This window comes from Bombina bombina, chromosome 1 (assembly GCF_027579735.1).
Source record: "Bombina bombina isolate aBomBom1 chromosome 1, aBomBom1.pri, whole genome shotgun sequence".
NCBI classification, from domain to species: Eukaryota; Metazoa; Chordata; class Amphibia; order Anura; family Bombinatoridae; genus Bombina; species Bombina bombina.
In genome coordinates, this window is record NC_069499.1 from 1,050,692,716 (window position 1) to 1,050,716,878 (window position 24,163).

A 24,163-nucleotide genomic window follows, 5' to 3' on the forward strand; every position below is an offset into this window, starting at 1 on the left:
AAAAGCTCTGTAAAGCAGCCCTATTGATGTCTATGGGGGAAAAAAAAGATATGTTTAAACCTAACACCCTAACATAAACCCCACATCTAAACACCCCTAATCTGCCGCCCCTGACATCACCGACACCTACATAATGTTATTAACCCCTAATCTGCCGCTCCTGATATCGCCGCCACTGAAATAAAACTATTAACCCCTAATCTGCCACTCCCGATATCGCTGCCACTATACTAAAGTTATTAGCCCCTATTCCCCTGCACCCCAACATCACCCACACTATAATAAATCTATTAACCCCTATTCCGCCACTCCCCGACATTGCCACCATTAAATTATTTTATTAACCCCTAAACCTCTGGCCTCCCACATCACTACCACTACATAAACCTATTAACCCCTAAATTGTAAGCCCCCCACATCGCAACAACCTAAATTAAACTATTAACCCCTAAACCTAACCCTAACGTAACCCTAACACCCCCTAACTTTAACATAATTAAAATAGAGCTAAATTAAAGTTACAATTATTAACTAAATAATAACTATTTAAAACTAAATACATACTTACCTGTAAAATAAAACCTAAGATAGCTACAATATAACTAATGGTTATATTGTAGCTAGCTTAGGTTTTATTTTTATTTCACAGGTAATTTTGTATTTATTTTAACTAGGTAGACTAGTTAGTAAATAGTTATTAACTATTTACTAACTACCTAGTTAAAATAAATACAAACTTACCTCTGAAATAAAACCTAAGCTGCCTTACACTAAAACCTAACATTAAAAAAATAAAAACCTACTGTTACAAAAAATAAAAAACACTAAAATTGCAAAAAATAAAAAAAACTACCATTACAAAAAATAACAAACGAAATTATACAAAATAATATAAAATATTCCTATTCTAATACCTTTTTAAAAAAAAATAAAAAACCCACCCAAAATAAAAAACCCTAATCTATAATAAACTACCAAGGGCCCTTAAATGGGCCTTTTTGTAGGGCATTGCCCTAAAGATAATAGCTCTTTTCCTACAAAAGAAAAACAAACACCCCCCTAACAGTATACAAACCCCCACCCCCAAACCCACAACATAAAAATAAACTAAAACCTAATCTACCCATTGCCCTGAAAAGGGCATTTGTATGGGCATTGCCCTTAAAAGGGCATTCAGCTCTTTTTGCTGCCCTGAAAAGGGCATTCAGCTCTTTTATGAAATACCCAAACCCTAATCTAAAAATAAAAACCCACCCCAAAATGAAAAAAAAAAACATTACACAAAATTTTGTAGGGCATTGCCCTAAGTTAAACAGCTATTTTACCTGAAACCCCCCAAACCCACAAAATAAAAAAACCTATCTAAAAAAACCTCAGCTACCCATTGCCCTGAAAAGGGCATTTGTATGGGCATTGCCCTTAAAAGGACATTTAGCTCTTTTGCATTGCCCTGAAAAGGGCATTTAGCTCTTTTACAAAAAGTCCAAACCCTAAAATATAAAAAAAAAAACCCAAGAAAAGTTTAAAAAATCCTAACACTAACCCCCGAAGATCCACTTACAGTTGCTGAAGTCCCGCTTGAAGGATCTTCATCCCGGCAGCTCCATCTTCATCCCGGCGGCTCCATCTTCATCCAGGCGGCTCCATCTTCATCCAGGCGGCATATTCTATCTTTATCCCAGCGGCATCTTCTCTCTTCATCCCGACGGCACGGAGCAGGTCCATCCTGAAGACATCCGGCGTGGAGCATCCTTTTCATACAGTCGCCGCCGTACACTGAATCTTCAATGCAAGGTACGCAATTCAGTATTTCAAACTTGTAATCTACCTGTTTGTTTTTTATTTCATACTTGAATATTTGTGATTTTATTTTCTTAATCAGGATTTCTCTCTGCAATTGCATATTCAGGATCCTTTTTATTTGAAACCAAGATCAGTTGCACAGAAAGTCAAAAAAATCGTGTTTTACAACCTCGCATAACCATCTTCTGCCAGAAATAGATATTTAGCAAAGACATCCCTCATTTTGTAAAGTGAAATTTGGGACTTTTGGGACATTTTAAACAGTGTCACTTAACAGTTTCATTATCAACAATGTGAGAACTGTTAAAATCACATTTAAAAGTTGTGGCTACATTCTTTTTATAGAAATTGAAGGGATATAAACCAGTGCTTCTTTAGTAAAAAAAAAAAAAAAGTTAAATCAAAGTAAACATAAGCAGAAACAGATTGGTTTTAAAAGCAAATAACATTTGTTTTCTTGCAAAATAAGCACTTAGGAATTCTAAGTGTGTCCACTGCCTGCAGCTAGATAAACAAGCAGACATTACAGAACTTAAGTTTTACTGTCAAATGATTTTTTGCAGCAGAAGTCCTCTACTGATCATAGGCAATAAACTGACTGGAGCTATTTGTGGTGTCTCCTAGCAAAACTTCAAAGGAAAACTATTATTTTCCCTTCTGTTGACAGCCAGCCCTCTTTGTGGGGCTGTGACAGGAAGTAATGGAGAGTGTACAAATGAAATGACCATTAAATATAGTAGAATTGCAAAATCAATTAATGCATCATAAAGAGGCAATGTAAAAGCCCTTAATTTGTATTTAACATGAGTAATAGGTTTGTTTCTGACAAATTTCAAACAATTTTCCTTACCTCTACATTATATGACAGCCATCAGCCAATCACAAAATACATACACCTATATTATGTGAGTTCTTGAACATGCAACATGTTTTCATAATTTATTTTGCTAATTTTTCATGTAATTTAAGTCTGAAAATAGAGAATTTTCTAATTCTCAGACCTTGAAATGCACCCTATTGACTTCTGAAGGCTATAACCCTGCTACATATTTGTCCCTTTTTGGTTTTAACTAATAACAAATCCAAAACAATAATACTAACTTTACAACAGTGGCTAGCTTTGTTGTCTGCAGACTAGCAGATTGACTCCTCAAATAAAGCAAATGGTGGGTGGAATTTGGCTACAGAAAAAAGGATGTCAATTTACGCCTAGATTACGAGTCTTGCGGTAACAGGGGTGCGGTGCTAACTTGCAGTTTATTCTCACCGCTCACTTCCCTGTAGCGCTGGTATTACAGGTTTTTACAAACCCGGCGTTAACAGACAAGAATTGAGCGTAGAGCAAAATTGAGCTCCACACTGCACTCCAATATCAGCGCTGCTTAAGTGAGCGGTGAGCTGGTTGTACGTGCTCGTGCACGATTTCCCCATAGACATCAATGGGGAGAGCCGGCTGAGAAAAAGTCTAACACCTGCAAAAAAGCAGCGTAAAACTCAATAACGCAGCCTCATTGATTCCTATGGGGAAACTAAATTTATGTTTACACCTAACATGAACCCCGAGTCTAAACACCCCTAATCTTACACTTATTAACCCCTAATCTGCCACCCCTGATATCGCCGACACCTACATTATACTTATTAACCCCTAATCTGCCGCTCCGGACATCGCCGCCACCTACATTATACTTATTAACCCTTAATCTGCTGCCCCAACATCGCCGACACCTACATTATATTTATTAACCCCTAATCTGACGCCCCTAACATCGCCGACACCTACATTATATTTATTAACTATTATCTGCCATCCCCAATGTCGCCGCCACTATTCTAAATGTATTAACCCCTAAACCTAAGTCTAATCCTAACACCCCCTAACTTAAATATAATTAAAATAAATCTAAATAAAATTCCTATCATTACCTAAATTATTCCTATTTAAAACTAAATACTTACCTATAAAATAAACCCTAAGCTAGCTACAATATAACTAATAGTTACATTGTATCTAGCTTAGGGTTTATTTTTATTTTACAGGCAAGTTTTTATTTATTTTAACTAGGTAGAATAGTTACTAAATAGTTATTAGCTATTTAATAACTACCTAGCTAAAATAAATACAAATTTACCTGTAAAATAAAACTTAACCTACGTTACACTAACACCTAACCTAACCCTACAATTAAATAAATTACCTAAATTAAATACAATTAAATAAATTAAATACAATTAGCTAAATTACAAAAACAAACAAACACTAAATTACAGAAAATAAAAAACAAATTACAAGATATTTAAACTAATTACACTTAATCTAAGAGCCCTATCAAAATAAACCCCCCCCCCAAAATAAAAAACCCCTAGCCTAAACTAAACTATCAATAGCCATTAAAAGGGCCTTTTGCGGGGCATTGCCCCAAAGAAATCAGCTCTTTTACCTGAAAAAGAAATACAAACAACCCCCCCAACAATAAAACCCACCACCCACACAACCAACCCCCCAAATAAAAGCCTAACTAAAAAAACCTAAGCTCCCCATTGCCCTGAAAAGGGCATTTGTATGGGCATTGCCCTTAAAAGAGCATTTAGCTCTATTGCTGCCCAAAGCCCTAACCTAAAAATAAAACCCACCCAATACACCCTTAAAAAATCCTGAAGATAGAAGATGCCGTCTGGAAGAAGACTTCTGCCCGTCTGGAGGACCACTTCTGCCCGTCTGGAGGACCATTTCTGCCGGCTTCGTTGAGGACATCTTGCCGCTTGGATGAAGACTTCTCCCGGTAAGTGAATCTTCGGGGGTTAGTGTTAGGATTTTTAAGGGTGTATTGGGTGGGTTTCATTTTTAGGTTAGGGCTTTGGGCAGCAATAGAGCTAAATGCCCTTTTAAGGGCAATGCCCATCCAAATGCCCTTTTCAGGGCAATAGGGAGCTTAGGTTTTTTTAGTTAGGCTTTTATTTTGGGGGGTTGGTTGTGTGGGTGGTGGGTTTTACTGTTGGGCGGGTTGTTTATATTTCTTTTTCAGGTAAAAGAGCTGATTTCTTTAGGGCAATGCCCTGCAAAAGGCCCTTTTAAGGGCTATTTATATTTTAGTTTAGGCTAGGTTTTTTTTCTTGTTTTGGGGGGGATTTTTTATTTTTATAGGGCTCTTAGATTAGGTGTAATTAGTTTAAATATCTTGTAATTTGTTTTTTATTTTCTGTAATTTAGTGTTTGTTTGTTTTTTTAATTTAGCTAATTGTATTTAATTTATTTAATTGTATTTACTTTATGTAAGTTATTTAATTGTAGTGTAGTGTTAGGTGTTAGTGTAACTTAGGTTAGGTTTTATTTTACAGGTCAATTTGTATTTAATTTAGCTAGGTAGTTAGTAAATAGTTAATAACTATTTAGTAACTATTCTACCTAGTTAAAATAAATACAAACTTGCCTGTAAAACAAAAATAAACCCTAAGATAGATACAATGTAACTATTAGTTATATTGTAGCTAGCTTAGGGTAATTATAGGAATTTTATTTAGATTTATTTAAATTATATTTAAGTTAGGGGGTGTTAGGGTTAGACTTAGGTTTAAAGGGTTAATAAGTTTACAATAGTGGCGGCGACGTTGTTAGGGGTGGCAGATTAGGGGTTAATAATATTTAACTAGTGTTTGCGAGGCGGGAGTGCGGCGGTTTAGGGGTTAATATGTTTATTCTAGTGGCGGCGATGTCCGGAGCGGCAGATTAGGGGTTAATAATTGTATTATAGTGTTTGTGATGCGGGAGAGCCTCGGTTTAGGGGTTAATAGGTAGTTTATGGGAGTTAGTGTACTTTTTAGCACTTTATGAGTTTTATGCTACAGCTTTGTAGTGTAAAACTCATAACTACTGACTTTAGAATGCGTTAGGAATCTTGGCGGTAGAGGGTGTACCGCTCACTTTTTGGCCTCCCAGGACAAACTCATAATACCGGCGCTATGGAAGTCCCATAGAAAAAAGCCTTTACAAAATTTACGTAAGTTGGTTTGCGGTAAGGTCAAAAAAGTGTGCGGTACACCTATACCTGCAAGACTCGTAATAGCAGCGGGTGTAAAAGAGCAGCGTTAGGACCTGTTAATGCTGCTTTTTCACCTTCCCGCAAGATTTGTAATCTAGCCGTTAGTTTTAAAAACGTTAAAGGGACAGTATACACCAATTTTCATATAACTGCATGTAATAGACACTACTATAAAAAAGAATATGCACAGATAGTGATCTAAAAATCCAGTATAAAACCTTTTAAAAACTTACTAAGAAGCTAACAGTTTAGCACTGTTGATGAGGTTAGTCTGGGACACCCACTGAAAAGGGCTGGGAATACAAAAGAGCAGACACTGCCCCTCCCTGCATATGAAAAGACAGATAACATGAACAGGAGCCAGATGGAGTCAGTAAATGTGTGTATACATCTGACACTGTGGGGCTTGGTTAGGAGTCTGAAAATCAGCACAATGTTATTTTAAAAAACAAGCAAAACTATACATTTTTACAAAATCACTACCAGATGGGCTTTATAAATGGATTATCTACAAAACATTTGCGCAAAGAAAAATCTAGTGTACAATATCCCTTTAAAACTTGGCCGATATGTTATTCTATAGCAGCACGACAGAATTATCTTGTGATTACAGGGTGTTTACTGTCCCTTTAAGTCCTAGCTAGAGCAAGTTGACAGGTGAATAGTATGCAATTGTAAATTACAGAGAAATTGCTAAAGTCAGCTCAATTTGATAACTTGACTTTACAAGTAATGTGTAAATAGCTAACTTTCTATACTTTTAATAGAAAATCATCTATTTTGTTTTTCCAGTGTGACCTGGCATCTTCAAGTTGGTCTTAAAGAATGAGGTTACGAGGCAAGAGGGGGCAAATGTTTTCTGGAATTTAGATTTTATATCCAAACACAATCAACCACTTGAGTCACTTTTACTGATGCCACTGAGGGGCATCTGATGTTTAGTCTCTCGTGCTGTACATGGTGGTACTGATACTATTTTGTTCATTTTTATGCCCCTCCTGGGAAAAAAAATTCTATGGACACCAGTTATTGAGAATACCCACTCTACAATAGCAGTTCATGCGAAGGATTCAAAATACTAGAGAAAGATAAAACACAACCTTAAAAGCAGACTTAATTGATATATTATCTTATTAATAGAAAGATTTTACTTGTCTGTAATTTACTTTTTCCCCATTACTGACTGTGCGCATGTATGTACCTTTGGTAACGGTGTTTTTAGATGATACACTCCTTGTCTTAGGTTTATAAAAGAATACAATAAATGCCATTTCCTTGCATGTCAAAGAGTATCTATGGAGAGTTTACAATAACAGCTTAAGTGGTATCTCGCCTCTGTTGTCTACTGATATCAGGCAATACAGGCAAGAGATAAGTATTACACAAGCATATAATAAGCGTGCATACATTGTGTTTAGGTTTAAATACGTAGGGCACATTCACACGGATGAGAAACATCTATCAGTTGTGATCCACAATAGGTTATGCTTTATCTTTTAACAAACTACTTTAACTAAAGGTGAAGGGTTGAATTGATGAGAACTTTTAATCATTAAAGAGAATGTTTGACACGTGAGGCTGAAATTGAAGACCAAGTAACCAGAAAACAGCATTAATGGCATTTTAGCATTTATATATATTTTTAAGATAAATGTGGAAGTTGAAGGAAAATTAAAGGGACAGTAAAATTTAAATAAAGTTTCATGATTCATATAGAGCATGTAGTTTTAAACTACAATTTACTTATATTATCTAATTGTTTTTTTTTCTTTTTGTATTCTTTGTTGAGGTACACTAAGGAGCATCAATGCACTACTGGGAGTTAGCTGCTGTTTGGTGACTGCACATAAATGCCTCGTCACTGGTTCACAAAGGGCCAAATTATGAGTGGAGTGCTAAGGTTTGCACGCGAACGATAAGGGGTTTATCGTGGTTGTTTGCATGAGTCGGTTTATCGCTCGTATTACAAGTTGAAAGTAAAGGCGATCGCTTTAGTGCAATTCAAGTTAACGCTCATCAGGTTACCGCGCCCTCAGAGCTCTGGTTAACTGTTATCACAAAGGTTAAAAGTATCACAAAACACATTAAAAATATGTTGCATAGTACTCACACTCATTGTAACACTATCTAATTAAAATTATTAAAAAAAATATTGCACACAAATGTTATAAGGGCTCAAAGCTGGCAAAGTGCTTTAAAATAGAGATACATCAAAAGATGGACATGCATGTGTCTATATATGCTTATATGTGTATACATATTTATTTATGTATTTATATGTGTATATATGTATTCACAGACCTGCATAAACACATAAATACACATGCTTACATATATAGACATATCTATCTATCTATCTATCTATCTATATATATATATATATATATATATATATATATATATATATATATATATATATATATATATAAGTGCATTGGAGCCCTTTGCAGTCAAGTTCATGAAAACATGTTAAAGCATATTTATGCAATATTCATATTTAATAAAGTGTTATAATGTGTATTTACTGTGAATATTTCACATTCCAATGCTCTGCGCATAACAGAATATGTTCTATGTATTTATGAATAGATGTTACTGTATCTATCTATACCTATATATAATCATGTATATATATATATATATATATATATATATTATGTATATATAAATAGGTATAGATATATATTGTACCAAAATACCATCAGAAACCATATTATGAATAAATAGAACATATTCTTCTAAGTGCAGAACATTGGAATGTGAAATATTCATGTCTTCATTTTGGGTAAGCGCACATGAGAATATATGATTGTGTTTGCGCGCAAGTAGGGTGATAGATTTTCCCCCCACTTTTTTTCTCTCCATTGACTTCTATGGGGAAATACGTGAATGTTCATTGGGTTAGTGCGCAAGCAAAAACAGTTTACTTTCAACTCATAATACGAGCACAACTCAACGAGTACAAAAAGCCGAACTTCTAGCGCAGTTAACGCTCAAGTGGGACTATTAATTAGCACTCCCCTTACAATATGGTCCTAAATGTGTTCATCTGGATCCCAGTAGTGCATTGTTGTTCCTTCAACAAAGGCTACCAAGAGAATGAAGCTAATTTGAAAAGTTTTTAAAATTTCATGTTCTATTGAATCTTAAAATAAAATATATGGGTTTCATGTCCCTTTAAATCTATTTTATATATGCATATGAGAAATTTAAGGAGCATGGGAATCAAAATGAAACTTTCATGATTTCGATAGAACATGAAAAAAATAAAAAAATCCAATGTAATTTTATTATCAAATCAAGTGCTTTCTGTAGGTATCCTTTGTTGAAACGTAGCTCCTTTCCATGACAACATATCTAGTTAGACTCAGGAGCGTGCACAAGACTTGAGCACTATATGTAAGTTGTGTTTCCAACAATGTTATACATTATCTGCTCAAGGCATATGCATGCTCCTGAGCTTATGTAGGTATTTTGTCAGGGAAAAGAGCTAAGGAAACCAAAAGAAAGAAGTCAATTTAAAGTGATGGTAAATCCTAGCATTTCAAAAAGGCTGGGATTAACAGCACTGAAAATAATGGTGACCTTCATTCATGAGTTTAAAAAAAACGGTGTGAAAAGTAATTTCCCCCCACTATTGGCTAAAAGGTGAAAACGTCACCTCCTTGAAAAAAAAGATTGTTGCTGTGGGCGGCCAGAGCCTTAGGTTAGCGGTGAAGCCGCAGTGAAATAAAGGTACCTTCTACACAGTTTTTTTAAAGCTTGTGTATGAGGATCACCTTTATTTTTAGTGCTGGTAAATCACTTAACAATAGAAATAAATTGGAAGGATTTTCTAAAACTTCTCGCTCTGGAGCCTATCCCGTGTTTCTGGCGAGCCTGCAGGCTCGCCAGAAACAGCAGTTATTAAGCAGCGGTCACAAAGACCGCTGCTCCATAAACTGTCCACCTGCTCTGAGCAGACGGACAGACATCGCCACAATTCAACCCGATCTCATACGATCGGGTTGATTGACACCCCCTGCTGGCGGCCTATTGGCCGCGAGTCTGCAGGGGGCGGCATTGCAATGCTGAATACGGAGAGTGTATTGCTCTCCGTATTCAGCGAGGTCTGGCGGACCTGATCCGCACTGTCGGATCAGGTCCGCCAGACCTTGTTAAATAGAGGCCTCTAATCTGAATCATCTGCATAATTAACAAGTGCATAATAAAAAGACAATGATTTAACACCTACTCTGAATTTCAAATAAGATTTTTTTCTGACAAATTAATTTTGTATTACTTTTTGCAGTCCCTTGTATCATGTGACAGACATCAGCCAATCACAAATTAGTATGATATACCCTGTGAGCTTGTGCACATGCTCAATAGGATCTTGTTCCACAGAAAGTGTATGTATTTAGCTGTATATATATATATATATATATATATATATATCTGTAACAAAATTGATAATGGAAGTAAATTGGAAAGTGCCTTAAAACTTCATGCTCTTACTGATTCATTAAAGTTTATTTTGACTTGAGTGCCCCTTTAAACCTTAATCTGACATACATGTCCCTTTATGCATCGTATTAGAAAATCTGCATAAAAATATGTTTTATAAGTATGTTAAGCTGTTATTTTGTTACTGACATTTGCTGGTTATTACAATTTCATAGCACTCCAAGGATATAGGTTTTTAAAAGCCTCTTGAGCGTGTTTACTTGGGCCACTGATGCATAGGGGTTCTCTGGACACATATAGGTGAGCGTACTGTGTGCTGTTTGGTCAAGCAAACATGGATATTTGTGTGTGTATCACTATTTAGGTATTTATTTCTAGATTAAATATATATTTTACGTTTAATATGTATATACAGGGGCGTACTACATGGATCTCAGAGTCTCAATTAAGATTGGGCCCACATCTCTAGGCGGCCCATCTGGCCCTGAAAACAGTATTGGGTTTGCTACTGGGGACCGGGTGGTGCCTCTGGCCCCTCTGTGTGAAACAAGACTCACAGTGTAAGGAAAGTGTATTTATTCGCCTTTACAATATGGTGGCAGCATCACACTGTAGCCGTAAAGGAAAACCTGACACCATATTTGTACAGGAAGGATAAAGAATCGTGTATGTCATGGTGCGGACTTACCAAGGGGTAAGAATTATGCAGAAGAAGCTCTTCTTGTTCCTATGTGTCTGTGCATTAAAGGGACAGTATACACCAATTTTCATTTAACTGCATGTAATAGACACAGAATAATATGCACAGATACTGATATAAAAATCCAGTATAAAAACGTTTAAAACGTACTTAGAAGCTTCCAGTTTAGCTCTGTTTAAAAGGTTACTGGAACACCCACTGCAAGTGGGAAATAACAGACATCCCCCCCTCCCCCTTCCTCTGCATATGAAAAGACCCTTTACACAAACAGAATCAAGCTGGAGTAGGTATACGTTGGTATTCTCCTAAAACTTTGGGGCTTAGTTAGGAGTCTGACAATCAGAGCAATGTTATTTAAAAATAAGCAAAACTATCCATTTTGCTCACGCATAACTGTTAGCACGCCCTATATGTTTAGCCCCCAAATATAGGTTAAGATCTTGTTTGGGTGTCACAGCACATTCAGCTCCTGAACAGGACATAATTGGTAATTGGTGACTACATGCAGACCTGCCTTTTGGACACCCGCCCAGAGCCTGCACTTTGGGGGGCCCCACACTGTCATCAGGGGTAAGGGTATGAGAACATGCAATGTGCATCCTGTATTTAGTTTATGAAGAAGTGTTTATGAAATCAGCAGGTGTAATATATAGTTGTATTCCTTATATAGGACACACTGTATATTGGAACAGGAGTGGACCATACAGGGTGCAGGGCATACAGAAAGGGGGGGTATAAAGTGTTTGAGCTGAGGGCCTGTCTTGCCCAGGGCCCTGCAAATGCTAAGGCTGCCCCAACCACATACATATACATATAACTGGCTTACTGACTGTCTTCTGATCATCATATTGATCAGTATTGTGTCAGACTGAGGAAGAGAGAAAACTCTTAAAAAGCTTTGACATACATTGTCCAATAAAAATATATTGCTACTTACTGTAATACAGTTATTTTAGCATCTGAATCACTGCACTGACACAGCTTCTCCAATTAAAATGCACTTTAGCAAGTACTAATTAATGTTCTATTTACACCTCAGTTAAGCTGAAAATATTCTGTTTAAAAATATCCCAAAGTAAAGTATTCTGGATATTTTTCTTTTGCTGACAGTTTCATGTTTAGCTGAGCTCACCTTCAGGTGTTATGATAAGTAACTACTCACAAGCAGTAATTATGTAATGGATATTCAGTGATATATATGAAATAAGAAGATTCTCTCCTTCTGCAATTGACATTACAAATATGTCAACTTACTTTACAATAACCAAGTCTAAGTAAACAATCAGATCTTTGCTTCACTTACTATAGGATGCATTGGATTATTTAATTTATAATAATTGTTTGCCCTTACTCTGAACTGCACAATAGACAACATTGGTTTCTGTGTGCGCAGAATACTAATATAGGGTTTATATGCACAGTATATCTATTTTTAAGGGAGGCAGACAAAAGTACATGGTGTATTCTACACTTGTTAAAGGCACAGTATACATCATAATTTTTATTGTTTAAAAAGATAGATAATCACTTTATTACCCATTCCCCAGTTTTGGATAACCAACACAGTTATAATAATATATGTTTTGCCTCTGCAGACTGCCCCCTTATCTCCGTGCTTATGACAGTGACAGACATGCAGGTTAGCCAATCAGTGCAGACTCCTAAATAACTCCACGGAAGTGAGCACAGTGTTATCTATGTGACACACACATGAACTAGTACTGTCTAACTGTGAAAAACTTTCAAAATGCTCTGAGCTAAGAGGCGGTTTTCAACGGTTTAGAAATCAGTTTGAGCCTACCTAGGTTTAACTTTTCAAAAATACCACCAAGGGAACAAAGCAAATTTAATGATAAAAGTAAATTGGAAAGTTGTTTAAAATTGCATGCCCTATCTGAATCATGAAAGCTTAATTTTGACTTGACTGTCTCTTTAATTGTTTTAGAAACAAAAGGAGACTAATATCATAATTATCCACACCCTTTATAATGCCAATGTGAAATTTAAATATTTTGTCTGCTTGTGTATCAATAAAGTTTGGAACTATCTGTGAATACGGTTGCCATTTTTTGTGTGTACAAAAATGCAAATAATAGTGTACATTTATTTAAAACAACAAATATTACCTGATTATAGTACTGTAGTATCTTCCTGAAGGTACTATGTATACAATAGTATTAAAAACTGTTTAAAATACACATTAATCAAAGGGGTCTATTTTAAATTGGCATACATTTATATACACATGGTAATTATTTTAGTTTAGAGGGACATGAAACTTAAAATATTGCTTTGCAGTCTCACTGTTATTCTTGTAAGGCTTGTATAGACTTGTCCATGACAATCTATACAGCTGTGAATTGTCCTACCAGGAAGTATATAATGCTAGGAAATTATGTAATTGTGGTTGGGATATGTCATTGCCAGCCTACATACAGATTCGTCATTAGGGATGGGTGAATGTGGTGAAAGGGCAATTCGCTTGGTAGAATGAATAGTCCTGTGGACATTCGAATGTTACTAAGAATGAAAATCCATTAAAATTTGTTAATCAAATGTTATTTCTGTTTTTTGAATGTTACTTTTGTTTTCAAATGTTCATAATTAGATCAAATATTCACATTAGAAATTTAGAATCTAACAAATAGATCAATTCAATTTTTTCTATTTCAAATATTGCATAATTCGAATATTAAATTTTAAGAGAGCATTAAAAATACTATTTTTTTGAATGTTACTTTTGTTTTCGAATGTTCATAATTAGATCAAATATTCACATTAGAAATTTAGAATCTAACATTCAATTGAACAAATACTATTCATAAGTTCAATAGTTCATGTGGTAGGGAATTGTGTACATTTATACATATTAGATACAAATATATCAATTCAATTTTTCTATTTCAAATATTGCATAATTCGAATATTACATTTAAAGAGAGCATTAAAAATACTATTAGAGTAAACCAATGTTAGAATGTTGTATAAACTTTCGAAATTTGAAACAAACAAACTAATATGTTAAAATTAGTTTAATTTCTCCCATCCCTATTCTTTATACAGACTGATCCTCCAGATGTCAAGTACACAGTTAAAGGGACAGTTTTACAATTTTACACTTATTTTTATTTAAACAATTATGATAATTTAAACAATGATTCTGCATATTATTTTTATGCTAATCTTTGCTTTATACATTATACTCTCTAGTGTTTAATTCCCCTTTACGTTTTAATTAAAGGGACTGAAAGGTCAAAATTGAAATGTGCATGGGCAAATTTCAATTTGAAACAGAAGCATTTTGCAATATACTTCCAGTAGAAAAAATGCTTCCAGTAAAAGTAACCGTTCTTGTGTGGCATATGTACATATCCTGTGAGGGCACCATTATTCAAGCACCACATCTTCTCAGACAGTTATTGGTGGCTTGTATGACACAAATGACATCTTCACAGAAGCAATACACACCGCCACCAGCTCTCTGAGCAGACATAATGTTTGAATACTGGTGCATGGCCCTCACAGCATATGTGCGCATGCCACAGAAAAATAGTAATTACGTTTACTAGAAACATTTTTCCTAATGGAAGTATATTGTGAAAATGCTTCTATTTCAAATTTAAATGGACTTATGCATATTTTAATTTTGATCTTTCTATCCTTTTAAACTGCAGATGCAAATTCATGTTTGTGCATTGCTGATAAATATATATCTATTGTTAACTACCTCATAGGGATAACTCCAGCAGCTACCTAGATTCCCAGTGACACTCCTATACAAGCCTTACAAGAAAAATGATGTTGATTCATTATAAGAAAATCTTTTTTTCTCTAATACAATGTAAAATATGCATGTTTAAATGCAATAACAACAAATAGGTCATGTTCCTTTAAATTGATGGAATAAGGCTTTCTACCAAATTTGCCAACTGTCCCTATATTTCTGGTACAGCCTTGTTTTTCCCCCTCTTGTCTCGCATTGTAAAGATCTGGAACTATCTACAATTTGCAAAATTGAACAAGCTTTCTTGACAGTGAGATCAGTAATGTAGGCACTTTCGTGAATGAGTTTGGACTTGGAGCATGCATGGCAGTGCGTCTCCTATAAAAAATCATTCACGAAGGCACGATCTTGTTTAAAGTTTTTTTTTAGAGAGATACAAAGCAGCAAGGCTGCAGGGTCAGTTTTTTTTTAAAAAAAAGTTAATATTCTGTAAAAAAAAAAAAGAAGATATTTTGTATACAGTTCACGCCAAAATAGAAATGGGCCTTTAACAGACAATACAAAAAATTGTTTAAAACAATCCTTATGAAAGCTGCTAAGCAACCACATAACAATAGAAAAACAGTGCTCAATCTGCTCATCCTAATAGCATAAAAAGATGCATTTAGATGGGTTAGCAGTGGTGAGGATGGAAACGGATTGCAATAGTTAACTAAGAAAAGTAACTATTAAGCAATCTCCTTTAAACACTTAATTTTAATAACATCAGTACTGTTACAGACAATCACGAAAATGCAAGTGTGATTTGCAATCCAATATGAAAAATTAAATATTAAATCATGGCATTTGTAGATTTTGGGGTCCTAAAGTGCCTATGCCCATCCTGCTAAGATAGATATGGCATTGTCTTGTCACACATGCAAATTAGTATTTTCCTTGCAGAGTGAACAAAGGGGTTATATGAATAGAGATTTCTGTAACCTTGAGAGTTGTGAATGGGCTTTTGAATGTGTCATTGGTACTTAAGACACGAAAAGTCCTTTTTTGGAGCTTATTGGTTGAAAATGCTGATAGATTGTAATCAACCCCATAATTTGAAGAACTGTCATCTGCAAATTACCATAATTTACAGATGAGAAGAAATAATACACTATATAAGCATTTTTGTTTATATTGTGTACATTTTACATTTGGTGAAGCAGTTGGTATGGTCAATACTCCTGTAATTTGTCTACTTGATTACTCATATCATATAACTATGATTTCTTCTTTCACTGAAATAACATTTTATATTAGCTGCTTCACGTGAACAAAACCTGCGTCATCATCAAACTTCCACTTACTGTATATATAGAAGAGAGGCTGTGTGGGACTGATGTAAGGCAAATACCTTTGCTATCATGGTTTTTCCAAACCCAAACCTGGACAGGGTAGCCCTTAAAAATGGCCAATTGAGCCTATCAAAGGCTTTTTCTGCATCAATTGACAAGAGTATTGCTGGGAGTTTTTGCAGGCTAATGTAGTCTAAAAGGTTAATAATCTTGATTGTATTTGACAGATTTTTCACTCAACTGCTTCAATTGCCATCTAACTTACTACAGAACACAGAAAAAAAACACAGATTTTTCACTCAACTGCTTCAATTGCCATCTAACTTACTACAGAACACAGAAAACCCCCCACAGATTTTTCACTCAACTGCTTCAATTGCCATCTAACTTACTGCAGGTAGCCTTCTGGAAAACAGCTTCCCTCCCACCCTACCCCTCACCCCACCCACCCCAAGCTCATTTCCTCATTTATAGATAGTCTCCCACACAACTTTCACTCTCCTGAAATGACAGGTGCAAACACTGATCAGCACATCCTTCCATTCCCTTAACCCCATAGAATACACAGTACTTTTATTATATTATGTTTCATATACCTTTTGTTCCCTTATGCAATTGTTACAGTAATTCTGTGTCTTATGTTTTTAACTGGTTCCCAATTCTGTAAAAATGCTCAATATATTCATATTCCTTTTTGCTACCCTTTGTCTCTATAACAAACTACACTATTCACTGGCACTGTTCATTAGCCCATTTCTCTTAAACTCACCTTACTTTTCTACTCATGAACTTTACCTATTCCTAAACACTCTCTCTACCCCCTGCAGCTCATCTCTAAAGCAGTCTCACTACTGCAAATCTGTATCTCATCTCATGTCACTCTCCCTCTTGCTTCTACTTACTGCTGGTGACATCTCCCCTAATCCTGGTCCCCAACCACTGACAAGCCGTGCACATCCATGTGTACCATCCCATAGACTCAGAAAACAAAACTCTGCACACCTTACTCACATTCCTCTTGCATCTAAAGCCACTACCCCTTTCACTTGTGCACTCTGGAACTCTCGCTCTGTTTGCAACAAACTCACTTCTATACATGACCTCTTCATCTCCCGCTCCCTCAACCTTCTGGCCCTAACAGAAACCTGGCTCTCTCCCCTAGATACAGCATCCACTGCTGCTCTATCACATGGGGGTCTCCACTTCAGCCACACTCCTAGGTCTGGTAATAGACAAGGAGGTGGTGTAGGTATTTTACTTTCCTCTCATTGCACCTTTCAACAAATACACCCTATCTCTTCCCTCACTTTTCCCTCATTCGAAACCCACATGATTCGCTTATTCTCCCCTCTCTCTGTACGTGTTGCAGTCATATACCGACCCCCTGGCTCCGCAACTCAATTTCTAGATCACTTGGCTGCCTGGCTACCCTATTTCCTTTCCTCAGACACTCCTGCCCTTATTCTTGGCGACTTCAACATCCCCCTTAACAATCCCACTGCCTCATCTGCTAAACAACTTCTGCAACTCACTTCCTCTTTCGGTCTGTCACAATGGACTGATTCTCCCACTCACAAAGACGGTCACTACCTTGACCTGATCTTTAGCTATCGATGCACTCTCTCAAACTTCTCAAACTCCCCTTTTCCTCTTTCTGACCACCATCTCCTTACCTGCAACATATCATCCCTTCCTACAACTCTCCCACCTTCTACTCCTCACACCAAACTTCACAGAAGCATTAGGTCTTTAGATCAGCAACAACTTGCTAATTCCCTTAAACTGCTCCTCTCATCCTTCTCCTCCTTTTCCTGCCCTGAACACTCTATCTGCCACTATAATTCCACCCTTATATCCATCCTTGACAATCTCGCCCCTCTTACCACTGCTCGGAAATCACACACTCATCTCCAGCCCTGGCATACTCCTCTGACACGGTACCTACGCAGATGTTCCCGTACTGCTGAACGGCATTGGAGAAAATCACGGAGTTCAGCTGATTTTCTTCATTACAAATTCATCTTGAACTCCTACTACTCTGCCCTTAATCTCCACAAGCAACACTACTTCTCTACTCTTATCTCTAATCTTTCTTCAAACCCAAAACGTCTGTTCTCCACTTTCAATACTCTCCTCCGCCCTTCCCCACTTCCTAATACAACTTCTCTGTCAGCTCAAGACTTTGCCAGTCACTTCATTAACAAAATTGACTCCATCAGACATGAAATCAGCTCTAAACACAATTCCATTCTCTCCCCCCCTCAAATACTCTCACTCAACCACAACCCTCATAACCTGAAACTTAGTTCATTCTCCCCTGTTACTGAGGATGAAGTTTCAGCACTTATACTGTGCTCTCACCTCACTACCTGTCCCCTTGACCCTATCCCCTCACAGCTGCTCCCCTCTCTCTCTGCTACCCTTACCCCTATACTAACACACATTTTCAACCTCTCCCTCAGCACTGGTACATTTCCCTCATCGATGAAACATGCGCTGGTCACACCTATCCTCAAAAAACCTTCCCTTGATCCTACCTCCCCATCCAACTATCGCCCTATTTCCCTCCTCCCTCTTGCTTCAAAGCTTCTCGAAAAACTAGTATATGCCCGCCTATCCCATTTCCTTACATTAAACTCCCTTCTTGACCCGCTGCAATCTGGATTTCGTCCCTATCACTCCACAGAGACAGCTATTGTTAAGGTCACCAACGACCTACTTACAGCTAAATCAAAATGCCACTTCTCTCTGCTTATCCTCCTTGATCTGTCCGCAGCCTTTGACACTGTTGACCACCCTCTTTTGCTCCAAACCCTCCAATTCTTCGGCATCTGTGACACAGCCCTTTCATGGCTCTCTTCCTACCTGTCAAACCGTACCTTCAGTGTAGCCTTCTCTGGGGCCTCCTCTGCCCCGTCACCACTTTCTGTCGGAGTACTGCAAGGCTCTGTCCTCGGTCCCCTTCTCTTCTCAATCTATACGTCATCACTAGGTTCCCTAATTAAGTCCCACGGTTTCCAATATCATTTGTATGCCGATGACACCCAAATCTACTTCTCTGCACCAGAACTATCTCCTTCCTTGCTAACCCGTGTCACTAACTGTCTTTCTCACATTTCTTCCTGGATGTCCTCTCACTACCTCAAGCTAAATCTCTCCAAAACTGAGCTCCTCATTTTCCCCCCTTCTTCCAAAATCTCCACCCCCAATATCTCTATAACTGTCGACAACTCCATCATTACCCCTACCCCGCATGCCCGATGTCTCGGGGTCACATTTGACTCAGATCTTTCCTTCACTCCTCACATTCAGTCCTTGGCTACAGCCTGCCGCTTCCACCTTAAAAACATCTCTAAAATTAGACACTTCCTTACAAAAGACACAACTAAGATTTTAATCCACTCTCTCATTCTTTCCCATCCTTGATTACTGCAACTCTGTCCTCTCTGGTCTCCCCACCTGCCGCCTAGCTCCTTTACAATCCATAATGAATGCCTCTGCCAGACTCATCTTCCTTACACGTCGCTCTTCATCTGCTGCGCCTCTCTGCCAATCCCTTCACTGGCTTCCTCTTGCCTCTAGGATCAAACACAAAACTCTCACTCTTACATACAAAGCCCTCAACTGCACTGCTCCCCCCTACATCTCAGACCTTGTCTCCAGATATTCTCCCTCCCGTCCCCTTCGCTATGCTCATGACCTCCTACTCTCCTCCTCTCTTGTCACCTCATCACACTCCCGTTTTCAGGACTTCTCCAGACTGGCTCCCATCTTGTGGAACTCTCTGCCTCGCTCCACAAGACTCTCTTCTAGTTTTAAAAGCTTCAAGTGCTCCCTAAAGACTCTACTGTTCAGGGACGCATACAACCTACGCTAACCTTTCCTAATACCAGTTCCTCTCCTCCACTGCAATCCCCTGAACCCTCTTAGCATGTAAGCCTAAAAGTCCAGCTGTTTGTAGATCACCTTCTTAAGAGCTGACTACAACAGTGCAACTCTTGGCAGGGCCCTCTACCCTATAATTGTTTTGTTGTACTCCCCCTTTGTTTATAGCGCTGCGGAATCTGTTGGCGCTCTACAAATAACCGATAATAGTAATAATAGTATTATCTCTAGCCTCTCTGTGTGGTGTAAAACCTACTTGATTAGTGTGGATTAAATTTGGTAGTATCCTATTGATGTGAGATGCTAATAAAAGCGTACAATTTGATATCCACGTTTAATAAAGAAATAGGCCTAAAATTATGTGGGGTGTCTGGAGGTTTTCCTTGTTTAGGGATTACTGTAATATAGGCCTCTACCATGCTCTGAGGGAAGGGACTATTCACTCCCACCATGTTAAATAAGGTGAGTAAATGAGGGGCCAAGATATCTTTGAAGATTTGATAATATTTAGTGGTGAATCCATCAGGACCCGGGCTTTTACCTGCCTTCATGTCTTTCATTGCTTGGAATAATTTGAGCAGTGAAATGGGGGAATCCAGATCCTTAGTTTGTTCAGCGGTTAGAGTTGGCAGTATAGAATTATATAAGTATGATTGGATGTCTGTGTCTTTTTTGGATTGGTCTTCTAAGGAGGGAAGATTATAGAGAGAGGAATAATAATCATGGAATTGTTTCAAAATTTCAGGTGTAGTGTAAGACTTTTTTTCTGCGGGGTAGTAAGCTCGTGTACAAAAGATTTAGGTTGTCTTTTTTTCAAAGTTCTAGCTAATAGCTTTCCCGGTTTATTCCCTTCATAAAATTTTTTTGTTGACATTTTTGAACTATTGTTTGCTCCTCATGGGCCAGCATTGTCTTTAATTTAAGTCTATGGGCTTGTAGATCTCGTAATAAATCAGAGTTAGAGGGGTCTGTCTTGTGTTTTATAAATTCCCCTCTCATGTAACACTTATGTGTTTCCCATATGGTAAAGTTGCTGACATCCGGGGTTGAGTTAATGTCAAAAAAGTCTTGGAGTGACTTGGAAAGTGTTTCCACTAAATTTGGAGTGTTCAGTAGGGAGTCATCTAACTTCCATATATAAGTATTAGTTCTAGTGTTAGGCTATTTTAGTTTTAACAACATTGCCGAGTGGTCCGACCATTTAGTAGGTTTAATAGCCGAGTCTGATAGATATGTAAGCCCTGCTTGGTTTGTAAGACAGTAATCAAGACGGCTATAAGACTTAGTGGGTAGTGAAAAGAATGTATAGTCCCCTTTGTCCTCATTGAAGTACCACCAAGTGTCATATAGATTATGATCCCTTAATTGTTTCCATAGAAAATTAGCTGTCCTCTGAGACACCCGAGATTTAGGATTAGAGCAGTCCTTCTGGGGATGGAGTGGGAAATTAAAATCCCCTCCTATTATAACAACACCTTTGGAAAAGTCTACCAAGTTCTGAAACATTCTACGGAAAAAGGTAACGTGTTTAACATTTGGGGCATATATGTTGAAAAGGGTCACAGGGGTACCATATAAGAGACCGAAAAGCCCTAAGAACCGCCACTCCTTGTCTTTAGTGGTTGTTTATGTGTTAAAATGCAGTGTTTCTGTTAATCAGAATACTAACACCTCTTTTTTATGTGAACGAGCTGTGGAAGTGATGTATAAAGTGTTTTTTTAAGTTAGAAATTATATAAGAGCAGGAGAGAGAAACTTAGGTATATCTGTTCAAATAAATATTGGTTGTCCATCACTGGTGCTTTTAAAACCTTTGTTTTGATAGTAGACTTCACCTTGTTTTGCAGTCAAGTGATTATCTATCTATCTATCTATCTATCTATCTATCTATCTATCTGCTCTTCAGTGTCTCCTTTGATGTGGCTAATTAGGGCAGATATAAATAATCTCCTGCACTGATAAAGGAATCACTGTGTAGACTGTGCAGGAATCCACTCCAGCCTTTTAGAATAGGTAAAATAATTACGTTAAAGGGGATGAAAGTCACATTTAAACTTTAATTGTTCAGAATCTTCAATTTGCTTCTATTTTCAACTGTACTTTATTCTCTTGGTATCCTTTGTTCATAAGTATAGTTAGGTATGCTCAGGAGCAGAAATGTACAACTGGAGGCTAGCTGGTGATTTCTCAAGTACCAGTAGTGTATTATTGCTGGGGAGTTGATCATAATCTATAGGCTAGAAAAGGGCAATTTTTGTTTTGACAGGATAACAATAGCGGGTTTTCACAGTTTCAGCTGCAAAAGCGTTTTCAGCTCGCTGAACACAACCTATTATTAACATTGAGCCAAAATGTTCTTATCTCTCACAATTCACTTCTCAACAGATTTGTGAGACCATTTTACACTTATAAAATTTGACACCTAAAGGCACTAGATAAAGTCCGGAACAGGCTTTTTTGACACCTTTGCAAGTATTTCAAGGTCATTTGGAAAAATTTTGTTATGTTGCTCATATACAAGACACTTTGAAATGGCCACCGACAACATTTTAGAGGTGTGTTTGTATACATGGTCTAGATTCATTAAAGCTCTATTAATCACTATTGTATAGTCCATCTGCAGTGGGCAGGACACATACATTTAGGTAAATTTACACACACACATATATATATATATATGTATTCAGTATGTGATATCATGTACAGCTAAATGGGGATCAGGACCCCAACATCTAGAAATCGTGTGTAACAAGAACCTTCTCTAAATGTTTGTTTCTAACTCACACTTGCATTGTCATGATCGTCACTTTCTGTACAGGCATCTTCATAACTGGGCTTTCAAATAGGATTGTGCCTCTGTGACAGCAAAGACAAAACCCCGTTCATGACAGTGCAGTTTCCAGTTTTTGTGGCTACATGTTTGAAATCTTGGTCGCAAAGGCATAATCCCATTTTAAAACTCAAGCCCGAAGCTGCAGTTCCTTTTGAGAGCAAGGTCACAAAGGTGCTACCTGTTTGCACAACATTTTTTTTAACTGCTACATTATTGCAATGGAGTGTTTTCAGGATCTACAGTGTGAGAACTGTTAAAATCCTGTTTTAGAAATCAGAATATGATGTCATAAATTTTTGGCAATACATTTTGATGAGTGGCCCCTAAGTTCCTGTGTCTATGTATACCATCTCCTCTGTTTTTACTAATTTAAATTCAGTTAGGATCCCTGTAATCTTGTAATTTTTACATCTATATGATCACATATGTATATTTTAAGACCTTCATGGTAGTCTTGTTCGAATACGAACAGTATTCTTTGTGTCTATTTTGATTACCATTATTGGATTCAAAAAACACATTACTAGAATGTACATTATAAGGAATTATTAACATTGGCATATGTATAGCTAGCCGTTAATTGATCTAATTAGTACACTATTGATTTGTTACGTAATAAGTGATTATCAGATATAATTGTTTCACTCACAATAAGTGCTTTTGTCACTTTGAATACGACAACAGTCCACACTTAGAGATAATATATAATATATGAGTTTGTGTAAGGGTTAGGAGTTGGTGAGGACACTCGGCACTACCTTGTTGTTTAACCAATGATGGTAATACTTATTCACGTTTATGTTTATATATTGGCCTTTGGACCTTAACTACGAATATGGCTATTCAGCCGAAATGCGTCAGTGGGTTATGGAGTGTTTCACCAACTTTTCCCAACTTTGCTGCTATTGTTAGAGCTTTGATGTTTTATCACCGACATAGAATAAAAGTTACGTTTTATTGCTGCTAAGGGGGCGATTTATCAAAGTAATCTGCCCGCAATTGTGCACAAAACTATGCATACGACCATATCTCCATATTTATGTAAGCAGTCTGTGCCTATAATTGCGCAAATCTGAAAGAAACGTCTTCACGCTCTGCTTGCATTTGCCTAGGTGCAGGGACGAGCTCCTGAGTGCATAAATATACATATATACAGTAATAGGCGTAATTTCACAGCCTGAACTACAAATACCCCCAGTTTCTTATTTATCATTGCTTTGCGCCAATAGGGAACTGAAATTTCTCCTTAAATTGCGTGCTCTATATTTCACCATACATACATAGGCGAACAGCATTATCATACATTCTTTTACAGTTTGTGATGGAGTTCTTTCTTCTTTTAACTGCTTTATCCAAGGCTCAGCACCTAGAAGAGACTGATATTGCCAGAAATTTGCATTT